This window comes from Rhinoraja longicauda, chromosome 21 (genome assembly GCF_053455715.1).
Source record: "Rhinoraja longicauda isolate Sanriku21f chromosome 21, sRhiLon1.1, whole genome shotgun sequence".
Classification (NCBI taxonomy): domain Eukaryota; kingdom Metazoa; phylum Chordata; class Chondrichthyes; order Rajiformes; family Arhynchobatidae; genus Rhinoraja; species Rhinoraja longicauda.
This window is the reverse complement of record NC_135973.1, coordinates 14,566,580-14,592,452: the sequence shown is the minus strand read 5'-3', so window position 1 is coordinate 14,592,452 and position 25,873 is coordinate 14,566,580. Positions and strand designations below refer to the sequence as shown.

General features: G+C 42.2%; 1 protein-coding gene across 1 annotated transcript in view; it reads right to left on the bottom strand.

Annotated features, from left to right (window-relative positions):
• Nucleotides 1-25,873, bottom strand: part of lmf1 (lipase maturation factor 1) — a 457,201-nt gene that overhangs the window by 236,817 nt on the left and 194,511 nt on the right. The gene's annotated exons all lie outside the window — the stretch shown is intronic.

The window sequence follows — 25,873 nt, the reverse complement described above, 5'->3', positions numbered from 1 at the left end:
AATATAGCCAATGAACTCCTACCTTCTGTGGCAGAGAATTCCACAGACTCACCACTCTCTGTGTGAAGAAATGTTTTCTCATCTCGGTCCTAAAAGACTTCCCCCTTATCCTTAAGCTGTGACCCCTGGTTCTGGACTCCCCCAACATCGGGAACAATTTTCCCGCATCTAGCCTCTCCAACCCCTTAAGAATTTTATATGTTTCTATAAGATCCCCCCTCAGTCTTCTAAATTCCAGCGAGTACAAGCCCAGTCTATCCAGTCTTTCCTCATATGAAAGTCCCGCCATCCCAGGGATCAATCTGGTCCATCCCAGGGATCAATCTGGTAAGTACCAATGCAGTACAAAATACCACCCTCTCTGCACCTTAAAACAAACTTGTTTTCTATATTTCTCAGGACTTAGTCTTCGATCTAAAATTTTAAGCATTTCTCATTCTACAGAGACCTGACTGCTGAGTGTTTCCAGCATTTTCTGTTTATTATTGGATTGCAGAATCATCATTTGTTTTTGATTTTCACCAATTGTGGCTGCTTGCTGAGAGAGACATTTTCTCCTCTTAACATCTTTGTTTGCTTTATTATTTACTTAACATCTGTGGTCTTCATTCCTCTTTCACCAATGGCAGCAATAGCTCTGGATTCATGACATGCAGACATTATGGTTTTGAACACATTGCAAATGTCACTATTCTATGAAGAACGTTCCCCACACCTCCAGCCGAGCTATAAAACTGACTTCGTCAATGCCAAGGTCATTCGACTAAAACCTTTTTACATTTTCTTGAAGTCCATCACTTCCTTCCTATTGTGTGCGATCAGAGCTGGAGGCAAAGTTCTAGTTGTGATTGGACAGGTGCTTGTAAGTTCAACAATGTTCTTGTTTTAATTCCCTATACTTGCCCTTATAAAACTCAGGACCCCTTATATATTCTACTCTTTCTCATTCTGTGCTATCACTTTATCAACATAAACATCCAGTTCTCACATCTCCTTTAAAATTATACACTTCACGCTATATTCTTTTCTCTAACTCGTTTTATTGTACTGTCTCACTTTACATTTCTCTCCACGACCTCTCCTCTGCTGCTTGGTGACACAAGTGACTACAATAGACAATAGACAATAGGTGCAGGAGTAGGCCATTCGGCCCTTCGAGCCAGCACTGCCATTCAATGTGATCATGGCTGATCATTCTCAATCAGTACCCCGTTCCTGCTTTCTCCCCATACCCCCTGACTCCGCTATCCTTAAGAGCTCTATCTAGCTCTCTCTTGAATGTATTCAGAGAATTGGCCTCCACTGCCCTCTGAGGCAGAGAATTCCACAGATTCACAACTCTCTGACTAAAAAAGTTTTTCCTCATCTCTGTTTTAAATGGCCTACCCCTTATTCTTAAACTGTGGCCCCTGGTTCTGGACTCCCCCAACATTGGGAACATGTTTCCTGCCTTTAACATGTCCAATCCCTTAATAATCTTATACGTTTCGATAAGATCCCCTCTCATCCTTCTAAATTCCATTGTATACAAACCTAGTCGCTCCAGTCTTTCAACATATGACAGTCCTGCCATTCCGGGAATTAACCTAGTAAACCTACGCTGCACGCCCTCAATAGCAAGAATATCCTTCCTCAAATTTGGAGACCAAAACTGCACACAGTACTCCAGGTGCGGTCTCACTAGGGCCCTGTACAACTGCAGAAGGACCTCTTTGCTCCTATACTCAACTCCTCTTGTTATGAATGCCAACATTCCATTGGCTTTCTTCACTGCCTGCTGTACCTGCATGCTTCCTTTCAGTGACTGATGCACTAAGACACCCAGATCACGTTGTACGTCCCCTTTTCCTAACTTGACACCATTCAAATAATAATCTGCCTTCCTATTCTTACCACCAAAGTGGATAACCTCACACTTATCCACATTAAACTGCATCTGCCATGCATCCGCCCACTCACACAACCTGTCCAAGTCACCCTGCAACCTCATAGCATCTTCCTCACAGTTCACACTGCCGCCTAGCTTTGTATCATCGGCAAATTTGCTAATGGTACTTTTAATCCCTTCATCCAAGTCATTGATGTATATTGTAAATAGCTGCGGTCCCAACACCGAGCCTTGCGGTACCCCACTAGTCACTGCCTGCCATTCTGAAAGGGACCCATTTATCCCCACTCTTTGCTTTCTGTCTGTCAACCAACTTTCTATCCATGTCAGTACCCTACCTCCAATACCATGTGCTCTAATTTTGCCCACCAATCTCCTATGTGGGACCTTGTCGAAGGCTTTCTGAAAGTCGAGGTACACCACATCCACCGGCTCTCCCCTGTCAATTTTCCTAGTTACATCCTCAAAAAATTCCAGTAGATTAGTCAAGCACGATTTCCCCTTCGTAAATCCATGCTGACTCAGAACGATCCTGTTACTGCGATCCAAATGCTCCGCAATTTCGTCTTTTATAATTGACTCCAGCATCTTCCCCACCACTGATGTCAGACTAACTGGTCTATAATTTCCCGTTTTCTCTCTCCCTCCTTTCTTGAAAAGTGGGAAAACATTAGCTACCCTCCAATCCACAGGAACTGACCCGGAATCTATAGAACATTGGAAAATCATTACTAATGCGTCCACAATTTCTAGAGCCACCCCCTTAAGCACCCTGGGATGCAGACCATCAGGCCCTGGGGATTTATCAGCCTTGAGTCCCATTAGTCTACCCAAAACTTTTTCCTGCCTAATGTGGATTTCCTCCAGTTCCTCTGTCACCCTAGGATCTCTGGCCACTAGAACATCTGGGAGATTATTTGTATCCTCCTCGGTGAAGACAGATCCAAAGTACCGGTTCAACTCTTCTCCACTACAGATGGAGCAATAAAAAATAATCTGCTGTTAGAACTCAGTGGTCAGGCATCTGTGGAGGTGCAGAATGGTGATATTTCAGGTCAAGACCCTGCATCAAGACTAAGAGTGCAGACAGTATATAGCCAGTTTATTGAAATGGAATGGAATACCTTATTGTCACTTGTGACAAGGCACAGTGAAATTCTTTGCTTGTACACCCAATGCATGTGGCGCTGACAAAGTTACAAAGCATGCCGGCTCCTCCTTTTGTCCTTGATAGAGAGGGGTGAAGCAGAGTCTGGTAGGTGATTAGTGGAATAAAATGAGGGGGTATGATGGGCAGAACGAGGCAGGAGGGGGAAGTGGAAATGGAACCAGATAAGCAGATGTTGGGGGGAGGTGACAGATGAGGCAGACGGAATCGGCAGGGGGAAGTGGGAGGAGAGGGTAGAAACTGAGGCTGGTCGGTAATAGATGGAACCAGAGAAGGGATGAACGATGGGTAGGTGGAACCACATGGGGAAGTGTAGGGGAGACAAAAGGTGAGCCAAGGTTAAATAAACCCAGGAGGACAAATGTATGAGTGATGGGCAGATGGAACCAGGTGAGGGAGAGCAATGAGAGTCGGTAACATGGGGGGGGGGGGGGGGGTGAAATGATCAAAGGAATAGAGAACTTGGATGAACTGGTGACTCCTTACCCTCCAGTCCTCTAGACAGTAAAGCCAGCATTCCTGATTTTTTTTTAAAGATAAGCAAAAGGAACTAATTCGAAAGGCCAGTATTTGCCAGCCATCCCAAAAGCCTGCAAACTGAATGACCTGCAAAGTTATTGCCTAAGGCAATCAAACATCAGGATACTGGAGTCACATAAAGGCTCGACTGGGTGAAGTTTTCACACCCTAAAAGGCACTGAGAACCATATGGATTTTTAATACACTCCAGTAGTTTCACAGTCACCATTAACTTTACCTCCACACTTATTTAATTACCTAAAATGAAATTCTCCACCTGTGGGATTTGTATTCCTGTCTCTGGTTCATTAGCTCAGACCACTCTGTTATTAAGCTAATAGCAGAGCCACAGAACAAGCCCTTTAGCCCATAATGTCTGCCATGTGCCTATCTAAAAGCCTATTAAATGACCCAATTGCATCTGCCTCCACTACCCAGGACGTTCCAGGCACCCACCACTCTGTATGTGCTGTTATGTTTGTGTGCCATTATATGTTCGTTTTCTTAGTACCTGAACTGATGTACAGCACTTTGGTCAACGTGGGTTGTTTTTAAATGTGCTATACAAATAAAATTGACTTGACTTGACTTGACAATACTACAGTACCAATTGCCCTTTGTGGGGATTTTTTCATTATCCACGTGCCTGAATCCCCGGGTTTTTTTTTCTCTCCACAAGTTCGAGCTTCTCAACAATTAGAAAGTACTGTTTGGGAACTTGAGGAAAGTTCTATTCTGTTTTGGATATTTATTGGCTACCATTCTTCAGAGATACCTTTGGGTATATTTATTCAATTTTCTGGATTCTACTTCCTCGGAATTTTGAGCAGATTCAGCATGTTGACGAATAGTCGGCCAAACATCTACAAGAGTATGGTGGAGAGCATACTGACTGAATCAGAAATTCAAATGCTCAAGAGCAAAGGAGGCTGCAGAAGGTGGTGGACATTACCTGGTCCATCACAGGTACTGACCACCCCTCCATTGAAGGGATCAACAAGAAACACTGCCTCAAGAAGGCACGGTGGCGCAGCGGTAGAGTTGCTGCCTTACAGCAAATGCAGCGCCAGAGACAGGTTCGATCCTGACTACGGGTGCTGTCTGTACGGAGTTTGTATGTTCTCCCCGTAACCTGCGTGGGTTTTCTCCGAGATCTTCGGTTTCCTCCCACATTCCAGAGACGTACAAGTTTGTAGGTTAATTGGCTGGGCAAATGTAAAAATTGTCCCTAGTGGGTGTAGGATAGTGTTAATGTGCGGGGATCGCTGGGCGGCGCGGACCCGGTGGGCCGAAGGGCCTGTTTCTGCGCTGTATCTCTAAATCTAAAAAAAATCTGATATTATCAAAGACACGCACACAACCCTGACCACACTCTTGTTGCATTGCTTCCATAGGGGGGATGGTACAGGAGCCTGAGAACCGTTACCTCCAGGTTCAAAAACAGCTACTTCCCATCAACCATCAGGTCTAGTTTACTTTAGTTTAGAGATACGGCGTGGAAACAGGCCCTTCGGCCCACCGAGTCCACACCGAACAGCAATCCCCGCACATTAACACTATGTACACACACTAGGGACAATTTACATTTATATCAAGTCAATTAACCTACAAACCTGTACGTCTGGAATGTGGGAGGAAACTGAAGATCTCGGAGAAAACCCACGCAGGTCACAGGGGGAAGGTACAAACTCCGTACAGACAAGCACCCGTAGCCCGGGATCTGGGGTTCTGGAGCTGTAAGGCAGCAGCTCTACCACTGTGCCAGTGTGCCCCCCTCAAGGTTCTTGAACCACCATCTCAACCCTAGCCACAACCTAATCAAACCATGCAGACTTGGCACTACAATGGTTACTCTCTGTCCTTTGCTTTTTTGCACTATCATAGTCTGGTTTGCTTAGGATAACTTATAATTTATTCTATATTTATTGTTGGTGTCGAATGTGTCTGTGAAGCTGCAGCAAGTAAGAATCCAGAACAAGGGGCCACAGTTTAAAATAAGGGGTAGGCCATTTAGAACTGAGATGACGAAAAACTTTTTCAGTCAGAGAGTTATGAATCTGTGGAATTCTCTGCCTCAGAAGGCAGTAGAGGCCAATTCTCTGAATGCATTCAAGAGAGAGCTGGATAGAGCTCTTAAGGATAGCGGAGTCAGGGGGTATGGGGAGAAGGCAGGAACGGGGTACTGATTGAGAATGATCAGCCATGATCACATTGAATGGCGGTGCTGGCTCGAAGGGCCGAATTGCCTCCTCCTGCACCTATTATCTATTGTCTATTGTCTATTGTCTAATTTAATTGTGCCAGTTCACATCCAGTGCATTAGATAACCAAACATTCTGGACTCTTAGTTCTGAATTAGTGGGCATCAACTTCATCATTTTGGTTCCAGGAATGGCAGTTCTTTTATCTGAGAGGTAACTGAGGAGACTAGGACTTTAGGAAAATACAGGGGAAATTAGATTGCAACATACCAAATTATTAAAGGCTTGACATGCTAAATGCAGGAAAATTATTTCCCCTGATTGACCAGGGAGCATAGTCTCAGAATAAAGTGGGAATCATTTACGACTGAGATGAGGAGAATTTTCTTCACTCAGAATGTGGTGAATCTTTGGATAATCCTGAGGATTTGAGAGCGTGGAAACAGGTCCGTCGACCCACCCAGTCCACACCAACCATAAATCACCCGTACACCTGTTCTATCCTACACACTCTAGGGACAATTTACAGACGCCAATTAACATACAAACTTGCATGTGTTTGGAATGTGTGAGGAAACCGGAGCACCGGGAGAAACCCCACGCAGTCACAGGGAGAACGTACAAACGCCGCACAGACAGCACCCATAGTCAGGATCAAACCCGGGTCTCCGACTCTGTAAGGCAGCAACCCCATCGCTGTCCCACTGTGTGATTGAGGTGGCAGTGTTTGTTCAACACAATATACTATAGATTTCTGGATATTAATGGAATTAAGGTGCATTGGGATGGCACTGGAGAGTTCAGAGGCCAGTCATGATTTTTATGAACGAGAGTAGGCTCAAAGAGCCGGATGAAGATTCCTGCTCCCGGTTCTATTTCTTCTGTACTCCTGTTCAGGTCCACTCCAGGGACTGAGCAGTACTGAGGAAAAATGACAGGAACTCACCATCTTTGAACTCTCGAGTGGAACGAAGCACGTGATCTCAGCCAACAGTATAGCAGAGTAGCAACAGTGCCTCACTGTCAGAGTTGTGGCCTTTTGCACAAGATGCTAAATCATCTGCCCTCCCAAGAGGATATAAACCTACCCTGGGTCCATTCAGAGAAGGGCATCCTAGTCAATAGTCAAGACTGAATCCGCAACATCAGCTAAACATGGACCCTCTAATGTTTTACGTGGTATTGAGAGTCCACTGAGTGAAGCTGACTACTGGGTTTTTTTACATGCAGACAGTAATTAACATTTAAAGACATTTCATGAACTGTAAAGTACTATGGGAAGCCTCAGAAAATGCAAAAAGGCACTTAATAAATGTAAACTTTATTTATTTGTCCAGTACTTACGCATTAATTGGCCAGAAGAAAAGAAACAATTGAAATACTGTTGCTTTACAGAAGGATCCTGTAGCTTTAAGATGATAGAAATGAGCTACGAGAGTTTCCATAAATTATTTAATAAAAGAACTGGCCAAAGATTGCGGGGGGTTTGTACAAGAAGATGGGGAAATGATAACAACAACACAGCAGTATTAATAAGGATTTTTAATCATTCAGTCGGACAATTTTGGAAAAATGAAGTTGCACAAAGGTGCAGCACAAAAACTTTCTGGCCAGGGACAAGTTAAACTAAAGAACGGTAAATTAATTCCATCTGGAACATCTACATTGGTTTTTTTTTTACTGTATGCTGCTACTACCAAGGGCTTTTGGCATCAATACCGCGGGGCACAAAAGGACACCATGGAGATGTCAAGCAGCAGGATCCAAAGTACAGCATGTGATTGATTAAAAAGTTAAAGCCTGCTCTCCTGAGGCTGGTCATTATCCAATGATTTGGTACAAGACGTCACAATGCCCAAGTACGCACACTGACAGGATTATGGACTGTAGTACTCCAGTATTTTAGAAGGCAGCTTTGTTTACTCCTACTTTCTCTTTAGGTTATCCTATAACACCTAGAAACAACATGTCACTGGAAGGGAAGGCATTGCCACCAACTCTTCAACCTTTGGGACATTAATTTAAACTTTAAGTTGTAAATAATAATTAAAAAATAGCAAAAAGAGGCCTGTCCTGTAGAAAGTGCCTCCTACATGAACAAGCTCAAGCGGTCTGATTGTTGCAAAGCAACTGAAGAATAACTACAGATAGTGAAAATTAATGGAACATTTAAAAAAATAATCCTGTAACATCTCCAGCCCACTGACCTGCAAACACTCAGTAATCTTCCAATTCCAGGACATCTTTCGCGGCAGTCCTCAATTCCAACTTCTAACCAGTGGCGATAACTGTAACTCCCTCCCAAATGCCTCCATATCTCCTCCACCTCCTTCTGTCCCACGAATCCCACCTCCCCGAAACAATCCATCTCTCTGAATTAGCTTTCCTTCACCTGTACTGTTACCAAGGCCACATTTTGTGCTTCAGGATATTTTATGACATTAAGCAAGACATACACAAGAAGAAGCTTTGTTCCTTATTCTGCTGCAATTATTCTGGGGTGCCATTTAATTTGCAACTCACAGAAATGATTTTATAAACTTCTGTCATTTGGACTATAACGTAGTTGAGCTTTAAATGGCGTCGCGTGGCAGTGAAACAGTTAAAGCTCCAGGCATTTCCAAAGCCTCAGGTCACCAGTCATCCTGTAACTTTATGCCACAGCGCTACATTCAAATTTATGGCTCCTGTAACGTGCCCGCCAGGTCCATAGCGGCAGTGAGGAACAGAACACATAAGGGAGGACTGCATCATTTTGCAATGTTTTTAAATGCATCAAATCTCTTGGGAGCAAAAATGTTTCCAAATTATTGGCAGCACCTTTCTCTTGTAAAAAAAAATCATGAAGAAACAGATGTGAGTGTCCACAAAAATTGACATACTTCATAGGATTCACTCACATTTCACATCTCTAGGAAAAACATGAGATCCCAATTGTGAATCAAGTAATTACTAAAAAAGCCAAATCCTATATTTTCCAAGAAGTTTTGTAAAAATTGGCCACAGGGCACAAACAATGGAGACCCAATGCAGTCTCGACACAAACAACATTTAACACAAACCATTTAAAATGCTTGGGGAGAACCAGGAATTTTACAATTATGTATGTATATATTTTACCACTCTCGCATTTTATATATAAACCAAACGTAAAATTACTCACTAATCAATTGCAAATTATTTCTCAATGGATTTAGAATGCTTTAGATAAAACTATTAACGCTTCTGTTATTGTGTATAAAGGACATTAAGTTCTCCAATGGCTGAAATGGTTAAGGCTCGTGAGCTCTCTGCTCAAATCCTTTACTCAGCATCCCTGAAATCAAATTCAGTGAGGATTTGAGCTGGCTTGCTGTTTTGGTCTATCCTGCATTTTCCTCCCAAAGAAATTGGATGACTTCTCAGGGTAAATGTGGGGACTAGAAATTCAAATATTATTTTTGAAAAGATAATTTTCTCCTTTTAAAAGAAATCGGACGGGTGCAATGGGTTAAGTGGGATATGGACCAAATATAGGCAAATAGGATGAGCTCAGGTAGGCAACTTGGTCAGCATGGACAAGTTGGGCTGAAGGACCTGTATATCCGTGCTGTATAACATTATGACTCTTGTTTCCTCGATGCTCTTCAAGCGCCGGCAAAAAGGTCGACTCAAGAGCTACAAGCAACAAAGAATTGCAAGCATTACTGCATGTTAGAGGTGAGTTTCTTGCTGAAGCTTAGCTCCCTCAGTCTGTGATGTCACTTGAGCTGGTCAATTGCCTGGCGATTGCCAGCTGCAATTCCATAGAAAGTTGTAACTTGAAGCAATTTTGCTGTGGGGCAAACTAAAAAAAAAAGCCTGCTATTTACCCTGGTGCCTTCACAACTACAGCAAATCATTCAGGCAGATTAATTACCACTGCACATATAAAAAGGGTCAGGTTCTCATTAAACACGTTAATGACAGGTGAAATTCCCAGAGTAAGGTTTCAGCAGCTTGTTCAGTGATACGTGCGCTGTCCTTATTGAGCCCAATGTATTGACTGTTTCATGGACTACAAAAATCTTAAGAGTTCAACCAAAACTAATATTATATCTAAAGGGAAATTAATCTTTAGTAGTTGACTCCGCAAGATCAAGGGAATGATGTTACAAGGTTCTGACAGAGCATGGTTAATTATGTCAAAGGTATTTATTCACAAAATGCTGGAGTAACTCAGCAGGTCAGGCAGCATCTCAGGAGATAAGGAATGGGTGACGTTTCGGGTCGAGACCCTTCTTCAGACTGATGTCAGGGGGGCGGGACAAAGGAAGGATAGAGGTGGAGACAGGAAGATAGAGGGAGAACTGGGAAGGGGGAGGGGAAGAGAGGGACAGAGGAACTATCTAAAGTTGGAGAAGTCAATGTTCATACCGCTGGGCTGCAAGCTGCCCAAGCAAAATATGAGGTGCTGTTCCTCCAATTTTCGGTGGGCCTCACGATGGCACTGGAGAAGGCCCATGACAGAAAGGTCAGACTGGGAGTGGGAGGGGGAGTTGAAGTGCTCAGCCACCGGGAGATCAGGTTGGTGTAAGCGGACTGAGCGTTAACCTACACTACGTTAATTATGTCAAATTATGTCAAAATTGCTTCATTCAAATTCCCATTAGTATACAGGTTGAAATGGACACATAAAAATCAAGAATCTTCCTTTAGATTTCTAGGTTAATTTTCTTTAAATAAAACGGATTAAATTGTTTGTGGTACTTCAGTAAATGTTCTTCTCAGTGCATTTAAATATTGAGAGCATTATGAACAGCCAAATTGTGGTACCTTAAAAAAAAAAGAAAGGATTTTGAATAGTCAGCAAAAGTCAGAGAGATTTTTTTTTAACTGTAACAAAAATGTTATGACTAGGTGCCACCTGAAAGGATGGTGGAAGCAGATTCTGAACTAAATTTTAAAAGAAGTATAGATATATAAAGATATATCCAGACATACAGAAGATAGACACAAAAAGCTGGAGTAACTCAGCGGGACAAGCACATCTCTGGATAGAAGGAATGGGTGATGTTTCGGGTCGAGACCCTTCTGAAGAAGGGTTATGCTGAGTTACTCCAGCATTTTGTGTCTATCTTCAGTGTAAGCCAACATCTGCAGTTCCTTCCTACACATATCTTGTGTACACAAAATTGTCCTACACAAAATTGTGTACAGTTTTGGTCTCCTAATCTGAGGAAAGACATTCTAGCCTTAGAGGGAGTATGTGTATGTGACAAATAAATTTGACTTGACTTGACTTGACTTGAGAAGATTCACAAGATTGATCCCTGGGATGGCAGGACTTTCATATGAAGAAAGACTGGATAGACTAGGCTTATACTCGCTGGAATTTAGAAGATTGAGGGGGGATCTTATTGAAATATATAAAATTCTTAAGGGGTTGGAGAGGCTAGATGCGGGAAGATTGTTCCCGATGTTGGGGAAGTCCAGAACCAGGGGTCACAGCTTAAGGATAAGGGGGAAGTCTTTTAGGACCGAGATGAGAAAACATTTCTTCACACAGAGAGTGGTGAGTCTGTGGAATTCTCTGCCACAGAAGGTAGTTGAGGCCAATTCATTGGCTATATTTAAGAGGGAGTTAGATGTGGCCCTTGTGGCTAAAGGGATCAGGGGGTATGGAGAGAAGGCAGGTACAGGTAACTGAGCTGGATGATCAGCCATGATCATATTGAATGGCGGTGCAGGCTCGAAGGGCCGAATGGCCTACTCCTGCACCTATTTTCTATGTTTCTATGTTTCTATCTATATATAGTTATATAAACAAAAATGAATGGAGCTGTGGAGAAGGACAAGAGCAATGAGATTGACTGGACCGCTCTTTCAAAGAGCCAGCATGGGCCCAGGGCCTGCATATCCTGTCCTATCTCAACCTGAAACGTCACCCATTCCTTCTCTCCAAAGATGCTGCCTGCCCTGCTGAGTTACTCCAGTCTTTTGTGTCTCTTCAGTTTAAACCATCACCATCACTTGCTTCCTACACTATATCATTCCCTTATCTAATAAAAGCTAAACATTATTTTCCTTCATAATTCAGGTTTAGTTCTCCAGAGGATATTTAAAAACTTTGTCCAAACACACGAATTCTGCACAACCCTAATCCTACCTCAGCAACAGAACACCACGGGCCATCTCTTGCATGTCCATGGATTTGTTTTCTAATTGTATTTTACATTAAAGTCTTGTTTTTAACGCTTCCTTTTCACTGCCTTGCAGAATCGATGTGCAATTTATCTATAGTTTATGTGTAACGTATGATTTCCGTGTAATGTCCGAGCCTGTGATGTTACTGCGAACAAGATTTTCACCGTACTTGTGCATGAGACAATAAACTCAATTTATATCTCATGTTTCAAGATCTAATTTAGAGATGGCAGCATGAAGGCAATCATACGCAGAATTTTTTAAGTTGCCAAAGAAGAAACCATGGAAACGGGATTGTGCACTGGGATAAGACAATAGACAATAGACAATAGACAATAGACAATAGGTGCAGGAGGATGCCATTCGGCCCTTCGAGCCAGCACCGCCATTCAATGTGATCATGGCTGATCATTCTCAATCAGTACCCCGTTCCTGCCTTCTCCCCATACCCCCTGACTCCGCTATCCTTAAGAGCTCTATCTAGCTCTCTCTTTAATGCATTCAGAGAATTGGCCTCCAGTGCCTTCTGAGGCAGAGAATTCCACAGATTCACAACTCTCTGACTGAGAGATGGAAGGGTGGAAGTAATCAATTGACTTTGAAATTCATACTTTTTGAGCTGCTTATTGAATGCCAGTAAGTAACACTGATAGCTGCTGCTCCTGTTAGTGGTGCTGTGGTAAGTATTTCGAGTATTTAATGCTTGCCGTGTCATTTGACACACACTAGCTGCTATTTTACAGTGACAGTTAATACTGCACACAAACATTGTCATTACTATATTAATACATCGCTTACAATGGGGTTTTTCAGATTCTGGTGGTTTCACAATAATTTCAATTTCTAATGAACAAAATTTTAGTAACGTTTTGAAGGTACAATTAAAATTCTCACTCTAGTACAATTTAAATTGGGCTATTTGATGCAGATTGGCTGTGATTCCTGTTCTGAACCGGACTCGTTACCACAACCATGTGTCTTTCCTTCCCCCTCTATAATGCCTGCCGCTCTCCTGCTCTACGACCACGCTCTGACCTAGACTCCCTAACACAGTTATTTGCGTTATCTTACGAAGAAGGGTCCCGACCTGAAATGCCGACTATCCGTGTTCTCCAGAGACGTTGCCTGGCCCGGTGAGAGTTACTCTAGCACTTTGTGTCTTGGCTGTGATTCAATTGGTGACACTCTGCCTCTGAGTCAGTGTTGTTGGCTCAAACAACACTCCAGTGACAACTAAAGAGAACAGAGGAAGGTGTTTTTCCACAGCATCTATTCAGTCTGTTCAATGAGTTGCTGTGTCACAGAGCTTTCATTTTATTCTCTTCTTCTATCTGTCCATAAATTGTTTTACCAATCTGAAGAGTTCCAATCTAATACAATAATTTGTTTGCTCTCCTCAGAAAAGCTGACTGACCTGTTGTATATTTTATCGTTTTTCTGTCCACTTAGGCCGCCTGCAACCAATTATAAACATTACAGATAAATAAGAATTCACACCTTCATGAATCCCAAAAATTAATCACAGTAATCCCTTTACTACCGTAAGGTCTCATGTCTGGCCACAATTCCGCAATCTTTAAAGAACGCGCATGAGCCTTTAACTCGTTCTCTACACCTAGTCAGAAGTCTCTTGCAAATATCTAGCTTTATTAGCATTAAACCTCTCCTATCTTTTTGACCCAGATTAATCAGTAACCCAGAAATATAAGCAATAAGAGTTTAACACACATATCTAAAACCAGGCCCAGTCCCAAGATATGCCTGGTCTTTATTAACGTCATCAATAGACTCCCACTGCTCCTATCAAACAAGTTACCAGACACTCATGATGACACTACAAGATAATTTTCATCCCCACAAAAATAACTGCCCTATAATGAGTTTTTAATTACTCCTTAAGTCATAAAATGATCAAGACAGACTCCAGCTCACTGGTCATTTTGGAAGGAAGACAAAGGAGATGATTGCATCTCTTGAGCAAAGGGCAAAGGTTAATTGACGTGATGAAATAAGCTCCAAATGACAAGAGTACCTTCCATTCTGATCTTTATCAGACTTATTATCAGTGAGTAAGTGTGTAATTAGGGGTTACCGGCATCACAGTTTATGAGATCTTTTGTGTAAACTGGGAACCAAAGTAAATCCAAACATGTCAATCAAGTGGTTTGTTAAAGGAATAGATGGTAACCTTCATAAGATTTAAAAAACAATTTTATTTAGTAGTCCCAAAACAAGCAAATGCATGTTTAAAGTGTTGAAATAGTCTCGTGTCTATTTTTGACAGTCTTCAACTATAGAACATAGCACAGGAATAGGTTCTTCAGCCCACAATGATTGGAGTGCCGAATATGACCAACTCCTATCTGCCTGTACATAATCCATAACCCTCGATTCCCAGCACATCCACATGCCTATCCAAAAGTCTCTTAAATGCCACTATCATATTTGCCTTCACCACCACCCCCGGCAATGCTTTCCAGCAACTCACCCACCTCTGTGTAAAGACTTGACCCACACATCTCCCTTAAACTGTGCCCCTCTCATTTGATATTCCCATCCTGGGAAGTCAATTCTGACTGTCTACCCTATCTATGCCCCTCGTAATTTTATAAACCTCTATCAGGTCTCCTCGCATCCTCTGGCATTCAAGAGAAACAATGCAAGTCTGTCGAACCCCTCCGTGTGGCCAATACCCCCTAATCCAAGCATCATTCTAGTAAACCTGCTCTGCACCATTTCCAAAGTCTCCACATCCTTCCTGTAATGGGGCGATCAGAACTGCATGCAATACTTCAAATGTTGCCTAACCAACGTCACATAAAGCTGCATCATGACTTCCTCACTCTCATACTCAATGCCCCGACCAATGAAGTCAAGCATACCATATGCCTTCTTTACCATTCTATCTATTTATCATGTTGTCACGTTCAGGGGAGTTGTGGATTTGAACCCAAAGTTCCCACCATGCATCAAAGGTGCCATGCCATTAATAGTAAATTTTCCCCATACACATTTGACATCCCAAAGTGCAACACTTACCTGCTTAGATCAAACTCCATTTGCCATTTCTCCACCCATTTCTGTAACTGATTTATATCCCGCTATCTACTTTGACAGCTCTCCTCACAGTCCGCAACTCCTTCCAGAAAGCTTTGGTTTTCATTGCATTTGTGCATTCTGGTAAGAAATCCCAAGGAGCTCCACAGGACCTATCCCAACCAATATTTGACGTCAAGCCACAAAGAAAATAGATGGACAGCAACTGGGTCAAAGAGAGATTCAAACAGCATCTTAAAGGAGGGAGAAGTTAATTGAAGGGAATTTAGTCAGAGTTGAAGGTATAATCCACAGTGGCTGTAGAGGCTGGAGACGATGGTCGTGGCAGCAAGAGGGAACGCTTTGACAAAGTTTGAAAACCATTGCGTGAATTTTAAATATCAGGCGTCATCAGCCAACAGCCAATAAGGTCAGCAAACATAAAGATAATGGCAAAATGCACAGTGGAAATTAGAGAGATGAGCATAGGTGCAATGCACATGTTCTCCAGAGATGCCTGCAATTACTCCAGCACTTTGTGTTCTTTTAAGTATAATGAATTAATTTGATTCAATGAATGGGCATTTGCTTGGAAATAATATACATGAATAATGCGCTCAACTAGATACATTACGCTGTGTGGGAACATGTTAAAATTCCATCAAGTCAAATTTAATCTCATGGCAGCAGCAAAGAACTCAACACCAAAAATCTTGCTCGTAAAGACTCTTTTTCATCAATAAAAAACAGAACTTTTAAAAGTCTGCTATCATTTGGCAAGCAAAATTTGCAATTTAAAATTTTTTACTTTGTATTCCTTTGCAAAACAGTTAGTTGGACTTTGACCAAGGGAAATTGGCCACAGTGGGATAGGGAAGATTTGCACAATAGAGAAGCAATTAAGGGTTGGAGATGGATGGATAAACACATGGATGTCATTTGCAATCTGGCAAGAAGCTTGATTGTTCAGCTCACCGAATCACCCTACATCAGTTGGAAAGCAGAATGTTCCCATCCTGAGATGTAGGCACCAAAAACATGCAACAAATTAAAACAAGGCATCCTGGACCACTATTTTTATGTTTTTTTAATCACATCAATAATGAAAGTTAATACTTTCCAAAGGAATAATTACCTCTGAAAACAGACCAATGATGTGCTATCTGTGTGTGCTCAGGGGGAAATAGGTTGACAGAACCATGGAAATCAGACAAAATTTACAACACAGGAAGGGGTCATTTGGCCAGCAGTTGGTGCCAGCTGAAAAACACACTGAGCCTAATTCCTGTACCCCCCCCCCCCCCTCCCTCCTCTCCCCGTCCAGCACTGAATCCAAAGCCCCAGCAGTCATGGCTCTTCCACTCCACATCCAAGTTCTGTTTAAATACAACTAGGATTTTTGCCTCTACTGCCTCAAGCAGTGCTTTGCAACTTACCACCACTTTATGGCTGAAAAGAAAAATCTCTTCTCCCCTCTAACATTTCTCCGAATCACTTTCGGTCTGTGCTCCATAGTTTTTTTGGCCACATTGCCAAGGGAAACACATCCTTCCCAGTTGATCTATCTAGGCCCCTCTTAATTTTATGCACATCTATCAAGTCTCCCCATGGTCTGCTCTGCTCCAAATAAAGCAATCCCAGCATACCTCATAAATACAATTTTCCAATCCTCAAAAAAATCTTATAACTCTCCTTTGCGCTCTGCCCAGCGAACTCACATCTAACCGTCACGTGGTAATCAGAACTGTACCCAGTACTCAAGCTGGGACCTCACTCATGTATACGATTCAACCATCAAATCCCTGCTCTAATGCACCATGCCTCATACTAATAAAGGAAGACTGGTTGCCGAGCTCTTTAACCAGCTTCTTGACTGGTCCTAATATCTTTAAGGACTTGTTAACATACACCAATGTCTCTGTGTTCACCCACTTCCCTCAGAGTTAGTCTGTTATTGTATCATGTCTACTTCCAAAAATTCATTACCACATAATTCTGCAGATCCCATTCACCATGCTTTGTCCATTGGCCATACTTTGTTCAACAGACCAGAGCAACCACATCTTCCTTAAGTCAAAACAACCTTTTACAAACTTCTTTATCAAACCATCTATACTGAAAATTATTCATCTATATTACAAAAACAAGGGTCTGGGTACTGAGCTCTGTGGAGCTACATTGGTAATATAATTCTAGTCAGAAAAATACAAACATCAATAATTACTTCAAGAAGAGTCTTGACCCAAAAAAATCGCCTATCCATGTCCCCCATGCTGCTTGACCCACTGAGTTACTCCAGCAGAAAGTAATCTTTGTGGATTTTTCTGTAAACCAGCATCTGTAGCTCCCAACTCATCATCAATCTCTTCTTTCTGGCACTGAGCTGGGTTTGGATCCAATCGTCATTTACTTTTCAGACCCAGCCTGCCATGTGGGATCATGTCAGAAGCATTCCAAAGATCCATGCAGAATACACCAAATCCACTTCCATCATCATTTCTTCTTGCCACCATCTCAAAAAAATGTAATTACATCAGCTACACACACCCTCTCCAAAACACATTCATGCTGAATAATCGATGTCTTTTCAAATGAAAGCTTGCACTATCCATCAGGATTAAATCTAATAATCTGCCCACTAACTGACCTGTGATTACTTGGTTTATACCCCCATACCTGGCACAACACCAGCAGGTCTCTGATTCACTGACTCCACTTCTATGGCCAGGAAGAATGGAAGAAGGATGGTCGGGACATCCATGATTTCCATCTGTGCTTCTGCTATGAGCCTGTGATATATTTAAGTGGACTTATCACTCTGAAACCCCTTAAAACATATTTTATTCAGTTTTTCGCAAGACTGGCTGAACACAGGCACGCTGTGAAAAAGCTCTTGTGGATCAATTATTTTTCCACCATCCCACAGGGCGCAGCGGTAGAGTTGCTGCCTTACAGCGCCAGAGAGCCGGGTTCAATCCTGACGGCGGTGCTGTCTGTATGGATTTTAACTAATTAATGAAGGTCAGAATCAAATTGCTTATGTGAATCATCATTATATAGACTATATTGGCCAATATAATCTATGCAGATAAAATGATGCAAATTAAATTCACCAAAGCAGCTTTGGATCAGAACTCATCTCCATTGCAGGGATTATATTATTGGATCTTGTTATGTGCAAGGATTTGGCTGCATTTGTGAACATGCATTTGAAAAAGAAATTGATTGTGTCTGATATTCTCAACAAACTTCCACAAAATGTTTCGTTTAGTGATACAGTGCGGAAAGAGGCCCTTCGGCCCACTGATTCCGCGCCGACCAACGATCTCGGCACATTAACTACCCTACACACACTAGGCACAATTTATAATTATACCAAGCCAATTAGCCTCTGGACCTCTACATCTTTGGAGTGTGGGAGGAAACCAGAGCACCCAGAGAAAACCCACGTGGGTCACGGAGAGAACGTACAAAATCCGCACAGCACCCATAGTCAGGATCAAACCGAGGTCTCTGGTGCTGTATGGCAGCAACCCTACCGCTGATGAAATGCTAATAGAAGTTCGAGTCATTTTTTTCCTTCCTCACAAATAGAAATTCTCTGCACATTCTCCATTGGCAATATTTTTAAGGGTGGCACAATATTAAATTTGGTGGTGAATTATGGAAGTTTTTATGATTTCATTTTCAAACTAATTAACTTTAGTTCTGAATAATTTGACAATGCTCGGGTCATTATGTAGGAAGATTCTGCCATCTCATTCATTGGTCAGTTTTTATTACACTAATCATAAACATTCAGCCATGCACTTCAGTTAGGTAAAAGTGAAAAGCATTTACCTAGAAATATCCTGGAGCATTCCCTGGAAGAAACCACTGTGCAAGAAACATTAATTTGATTGAATTAATTGAATTAATATTGAGTGTAGCAATCAAAAATGATTTGTCAAAAATAATTTGGCAATGTTTGCCATCCCAGAATAAAAGGATCTGCTCTGTGACCAACAGAAATAAATAGAGCATCAAAGACAATACCATCTTCTTCAATTCATCATGAGGCCAGGAGATAATGGTTGTGGAATCAGTCATATAGCACAGAAACATGCCATTTGGCTCAACATTTTCATGTCACCATCAAGTGTTTATCTACACTAATCCCATTTACCACCTCCTAGTTTGTAGCCTACAATGCCTTGTGATGGAAGTGCTTGTCCTGATGTTTCTTTAATGTTCAACAGTGATTAAAGGAAAGTATCCTGTTTCAACCATTTAGTTAAAGATTACTGTCAGTTTCCAAAACTCTGGACTGCCACTGTTGAAAAAAAAACAAGATTCCCTGAGGTCAGTTTATTTACATTCATTAGCTTCAATTTACCATTTATTTTATTGTACAGTCAATAGTGATCGCTCAAAATTAGTTGAAGAGAATGCAGTGACAGTTTTCTGCTATCCGAAACATGAGCTGAATTCATCTCCAAGAAATCTTCATCTAACACTCTCAATCACAAAGTCTATGCTGACTCCACTAATTATAATTCACAGTTCACAAGTTATTGGAGTAGAATTAAGCCAATCGGCTCATCGAGTCTACTCAGCCATTCAATCATGGCTGATCCTTGCCTCCTAACCCCATTTTTCTGCCTTCTCCCCACCCGTTCTAATCAAGAATTTGTCTATCTCTGCCTTAAGAATATCCACTGTCTTGGCCTCCACAGCCCTCTGTGGCAATGTGTTCCACAGATTAACTACCCTCTGACTCAAGAAGTTCCTCTTCACCTCCTTTCTAAAAGAGCGACCTTTAATTCTGAGACTCTGACCTCTGCCTCTCCCACCAGTGGAAACATCCTTTCCACATCCACTCTATCTATGCCTTTCATTATTCTGGTTCAATGAGGTCCCCCCCTTAACCTTCTGAGCTCCAGCAAGTACAGGCCCAGTGCTGTCAAACGCTCATCATATGCTAACCCACTCATTCCTGGAATCATTCTTGTAAACATCCTCTGGACCCTCTCCAGAGCCAGCACATCCTTCCTAAGATACGGGGCCCAAATTTGTATGGGTTAATGTAAGGGTTAAACAGACCACTTGAGCTAAATTGGAGTTGTCAGCTGAACTAGCAGCATAGCATCTCAAACCGTGCTTGGGAAAACAAGTAGATGTTTTCGAAGAATGCTAGAGCTAATTCAAAGGGATCAGTATATCACGAGGACACCTGCAACACTTACTGCGGACTGGGGAAGTGTCACATCATCCAAGGTGATTTCTTGCAGCCAATGTATTAAACAGATGCCTTGCAAGCTCACAGGAATATTAATGCAACAACAACTGCACCTCACTCACTGAGAAACACTTTACAATATGCTTTTTATTGTGAAAGGCACTGTACACATTCAAGTCTCAGTTTAAACAGAAAAATGTGGGCACAAAAAATCCACAGCAGAAGCCCTGTAATTCCAGCAAACTACCTATATGAAACTACATGCTAATAATTTGAATCTCAACATTATAATGAAGTTGTAACTCCGTCTGCTTAGTAGATAAAGAAGCCTCCTAGTGCAATACTGAGACCATGGGACATTTTGAGTTACAAAATTCAGCTAAAGCCCTCCAGTCGGAATGCTGCAGTCGGACTCAGTAGGTCAATATTCTCCTTGTGAGTCAGCTCACCTCCAACACGAAAAGGATAAAAAGTAGCCCTTGCTTTCCCTCTCTCTCCATCCCCTCCCCTTCCCAGTTCTCCGACCAGTCTCACTGTCACCGACTACATTTTATCTCTATTTGCTTTGTTGTCCCCTTCTCCCAACTAACAATGATCTATTCTACATTTTCCTTGTTCTCCATTCCCTTTGTCCTGTTTTCACACCTTACACTTCCTTATCTATACACTTCCTTACCTATGTAACGCCCACTCCCCTGACATCAGTCTGGAGAAGGGTCTCGACCCGAAACGTCACCCATTCCCTCTCTCCAGAGATGCTACCTGTCCGACTGAGTTACTCCAGCATTTTGTGTCTGCCAAAAGGACAAAGTCTGATGATCTGGAAATCAGACTTCAGCGAATCTGACCTGTTGCACTGCCACCATGAAGTCTGGCAGCAACACATTGACTCGCAATGTTGAGAAGCCAGATCAACCTACATCTGCCACAATAGATGTCGATAAATTTGACTCTAATTAAATTTTAACCTTTATTTAAGTATTATCTTTAGCCATTTTTGGGTATTTCAACTTTATTTGATTTCGTTTTTTTTTAATCTAAGTCAATCATTTTCACATCACTTAACTAGTGGAGACACTTAAAAAATGGAGAAAAAGGCCTTTCACAGAGGTGAGCTGGGAGGGGCCGGGGATCTCCCACCTCAGTACCCAGTCACCCTTAACAGCTCAATCGAACTATCCCACAGAGCCGAGAAGTGTAGCCACAGGAAAAACACTGGGGACTGAGATTATGGGGATGGGTGTGAATGAACAACCACAACACTGCCCAATAACATCGAGTTAGTTAAAAAACAATCAGGCCTTCCTGCTCAACAAGAACAAAATTGTGAAATACATAGCATCAGAGGGGCATTATCAATATATCTGACATCATGATACTCAGGCACGGCAAAACCACACAACCTTCTCCAACATGATAATAGTTACCACATTCGGGAAGTATTTAATTTCCGTAAAATATTTTATGAAGCCTTGAAAGGTGATGCAGTAATGCAAGAGGTTTCTTTGGCTTTGATAAGGGCATCTGACAACAATATTTTTCCCCAATGTGAAAGCAGAAAATTAACATTAGACAAACTCCATTTCATCCAGTGGTTAATTTTGCTCATCTTTCCTGTTGCATTATTTGCATCTGCAGCTAAAATGTCACCATCACCTCTTTAATAAATCTTCGTCATCCCATTAATAGATTATCCAGCAATTCAAGCTTAGGCATCTGTTAAAAAATATATATTTTATTGAAAACACTATCTCTCACACATTAGGTCGGAAGTACCACATTATATCAGATATTAGTACATAATTGAGTCTATAATTTCACTTAGAGGTCGGTCTTGCTGCAATATTTTGCTCTGAAACAAAGCCAAAACTTTCCGTCAATGCAAAATGAATAACAAAATTGGAGAGAAAAGTCACTGGGATTGAAATTTGGCACGTAGTGTGAGAGCACTTCAAGGAGGTAGTTTCACATTATAGTTAGTGCAAAACAAACTTCAAAAAAAGTTTGTGAATTCTCAAAACTACAATTTTAACCTTTTCAATTCTGGCAATAAACAAAAGATTTCTTTGGCACCTCATTACTTCTCCCAAGAATCTCAACATTTGAAATACTAATACTTCAGCCGTTCTGCATACATCAAGTTCTTACAAAAGCCAATGGCATAAAGTACAGGTCAATATGTTTGAAGATGGTGGTACAGACCCTGATTTAAATAACAACTGGGATAACATGTGAATTATCTACTTTTCTTGTTTTGTGGGACTTGATCATCCATGAGAAGCAGGACAGACCAAAAGGGATGTTTTTTATTTAAATCTCTTGACGTAATTATGATCACCTTCAAAAAGAGATACAAAGCCAATTGTGGTTAGAGGGTAAGACTGAGCCAGAGTCCTTCTCTACCGCCTTCTCTCAGTGATCAGAATTGCAACATGGAGTCCATCCATCTAGAGAGGTTACGATATCTACTCTGTGACAAATCTCCGAAAAAGTTAAGGACATAGGGAGCATGATCGGCCACTGTATGTGACCTTTTTCTATCTCAAAAGAGCCTTTGACTGTTGACCTCAGAAATGTATCACCAATCTGCTGCCACAACATGAAGTCATGCAAAACACGGTCCTAACAATGAGTCCACCACTGACCGAATCCCTGTGCAGAATGGGGTCAAGTAGGACTTTGTCATTGCCCCAACCTGTTTCTCAATCTTTCTTGCTGCAGCACTGCATCTCCACTGAAGTGGAGTTAAGCTTCAGGACAAATGGGAAATTGCTCAAGCTACATCTGCACTCCAATATAAAGAACACACCAGCTTCTGTCACTAGGCTAAATAAGCAGGCAAAACTCGTGTATGTCTCTCGCTGCAGATTAAGTGGTGATTCACTGCCAGCTCCAATAGTTACGCTAACTGGAGCGTGGTTTCCTGTTCTCTGCCTTGCTTTCTGAATAAAGGAATTACATTTGAAATTTTCGAAACCAATGTAACATTGTCCTTAAAATTGGCCTTAAAAGACTAGCCACTGTTCCAGGAACGTGGCAACGACACCAGCCTGACCACGGGAGAAGACAGCAGGGGAAGAGAAAAGACATTCTGGCCTTCCATCACAGAGGAGGGGACTGGAGGAGACTCACTGTGATGGATGTTTCTTTTTTTTTTCTTTTTTTTTTGGTTGGGGTTGTGTAATTTGCTTATTTTACTGCTTTTATTGTTGGACCACAGTGGGTGACTAAATTTCGTCCAAAAAACTTGTTTTTTGGATGACAAATAAAGATATCCTGAATCCTGATGATTTTTTGCTGCACTCTCTCTACTGCAAACTTATGTTAAAGCATGATACCTCTACCATTCAGAGATGATATAGGGCCTGCACACAACATTCTGGCTGCGTTCTCACCTGCGTCTTACAGAACTGGAACAAGAGCTACTGCACTTAACCTGTCCCTGTACTGAAATCTTCTTACAATTAAGGTTACCTATCAAATCTATCCAAAGCCTTAAAACATGTTTTTAAAAAGTGCCTTAGTAGCAACAGTATCTGTAACAGAACAATGTGAGAGTGTTCAATAGATAATGAATTTCCCACAAATGATCGCAGCTCTGTCTCTCTACAATCTACCTGTGATAAAAAGTGGAGCCAGAATACAAACAATTCAGTGCCACAAATGGAATAACACTTCAAAAGGAGGGAGAAACGCAGAATGATACACAATTCATGGCCTTTCATGTGTTCTGCTGAAGAATATTACCCTTATGCAAAGATTTGTTTATTGTGTTGTGTTTAATGATTGTTGCACTAAATCTTTTTGTAAATGTTTGCACAGAATTCAATAACTATTTGACAGGCTTTGCAGCAAGTGCTTTGGTCTATGCAGTATTGAGTTTGCTAGAACCAAATGGAAGGAAGAATGATAAATGAAACAATTTCTCAAGAACAATTCTGCACTTAGAGGAATTTGTACGTTTGGTGAAGTTAGACCAAAAGCATAACATTGATTTACTGCAGTTCTCAATTTGTGATTTCCTCATAGTCAGTCATATAGCACAGAAATAGGCCCTTCAGCCCAATACACCCATACCAACCCAGATATCCATCCAAGCTAGTCCCGTTTGCCCGCATTCGACCTATATTCCTCCATAATTTTCCCATCCAAGTACACGGTCGGTGTGGCCTAAGGGATGACACCGAGTTTGGCAGTAACCCCCTGACATCAGTCTGAAGAAGGGTCTCGACCCGAAACGTCACCCATTCCCTCTCTCCTAGATGCTGCCTGACCTGCTGAGTTACTCCAGCATTTTGTGATACCTTCGATTTGTACCAGCATCTGCAGTTATTTTCCTATACTAACACTCGCAGTAGGGTGAACTCACATGATATATTTTATTTACAATGGTAAGAAAGTCCGGGACCACATGGGGGCGCAGTCCCTTGTGCGATGACATTGGCGATCTTGCGGAATTCCCGGCAGCTCAGTCCCGGTCTTCGAAGGAGAAGTTGGACGCTCAGGCTTCTTCCAGCAGCTCATCATTGTCTCAAGGGGAGGTGCTGGCGGTCTCAGGCTTCTTCCTGGCAGCTCAGCTTTGGGCTTGAAGAGGCAATGCTGGGGGTCTCTGGATTATCCCGACGGCCAGTCTTTGTGGGCGCGTGGGCGCAGTCCCTCGTGGTCTTTGGGCAGCAAGAGGTTCTGCCATCCGAGGCTTGCCCCAGCCACTCAGTTTTAGCCTCCTTAGTGGCGCTGGGTGTCTCGGGTTTCTTCTCGGTAACCCAGTCTCGACCGTACAGTAGTGCTGGTGATCTCACGTTTGTCCCAGTGGCTCAGCCTTCCACAAACCTGCGACAGGAGAAAACAGCTAAATGGGAGGCATCCCATTTTGTCTACCTTTTGCCCTCTCTTCTTCGTTCTTCCTTCTTCCTCTTTCTCTCCTGTTTCTTCACTCATCCTCTCCCTTCTTCCCTCTGGCTAGAATGCCTGGGTTTTAGAGGGATTAGGCTGACAAGGTTCAAGTGGCCGCCCAATATAAGGTAATTGGCGCCAGTGTTACCAATAACACTGAGAATTAGCCTCTCCTGGCCTGTTAGCCCGTGATCGAGATCAGAGCGCCCTCCAAGGGAGAGAGCACTCGTCACACTGTCCAAATATTTTTCAAGTGTTGCTATTGCACCTCTGACCCTGGAGGCATGTAACTAGTCACACGACTAGCCCAAGAAGCAACCGGCCACCATCACCTTCTGCTTCTTCTGGCAGCTTGGTCCATTTATCCACCACCCTCTGTGTAAAATGGTTGCTCCTCAGGTTCCTGATAAATCTTTCCCCTCTCATTTTGAGCCTATAACCTCAAGTTCTTGATTCCACAGTCTTGGCAAAAAGAATGTGTGCATTCACCCGATCTATGCCCCTTGTGATTTCATGCTCCTCTATAAAATTACCCTTCAATCACCTATGCTGCAAGATCTTATAATCTTAGCCTACCCAAACTCACTCTGTAACTCAGACCCTGGAGTCCTGGCAATATCCTCATAAATCCTATCTGCATTCTTTCCAGCTTAATAGTACCTTTTCTCAGCATTCTGAACTGCTGGAGGAAAGATACCAAATCTGAACACAATATTCCAGGTGTGATCCCACCAGCATCTTGTACACCTGTAACCACACATTCCAACTTCCATACTCAATGCCTT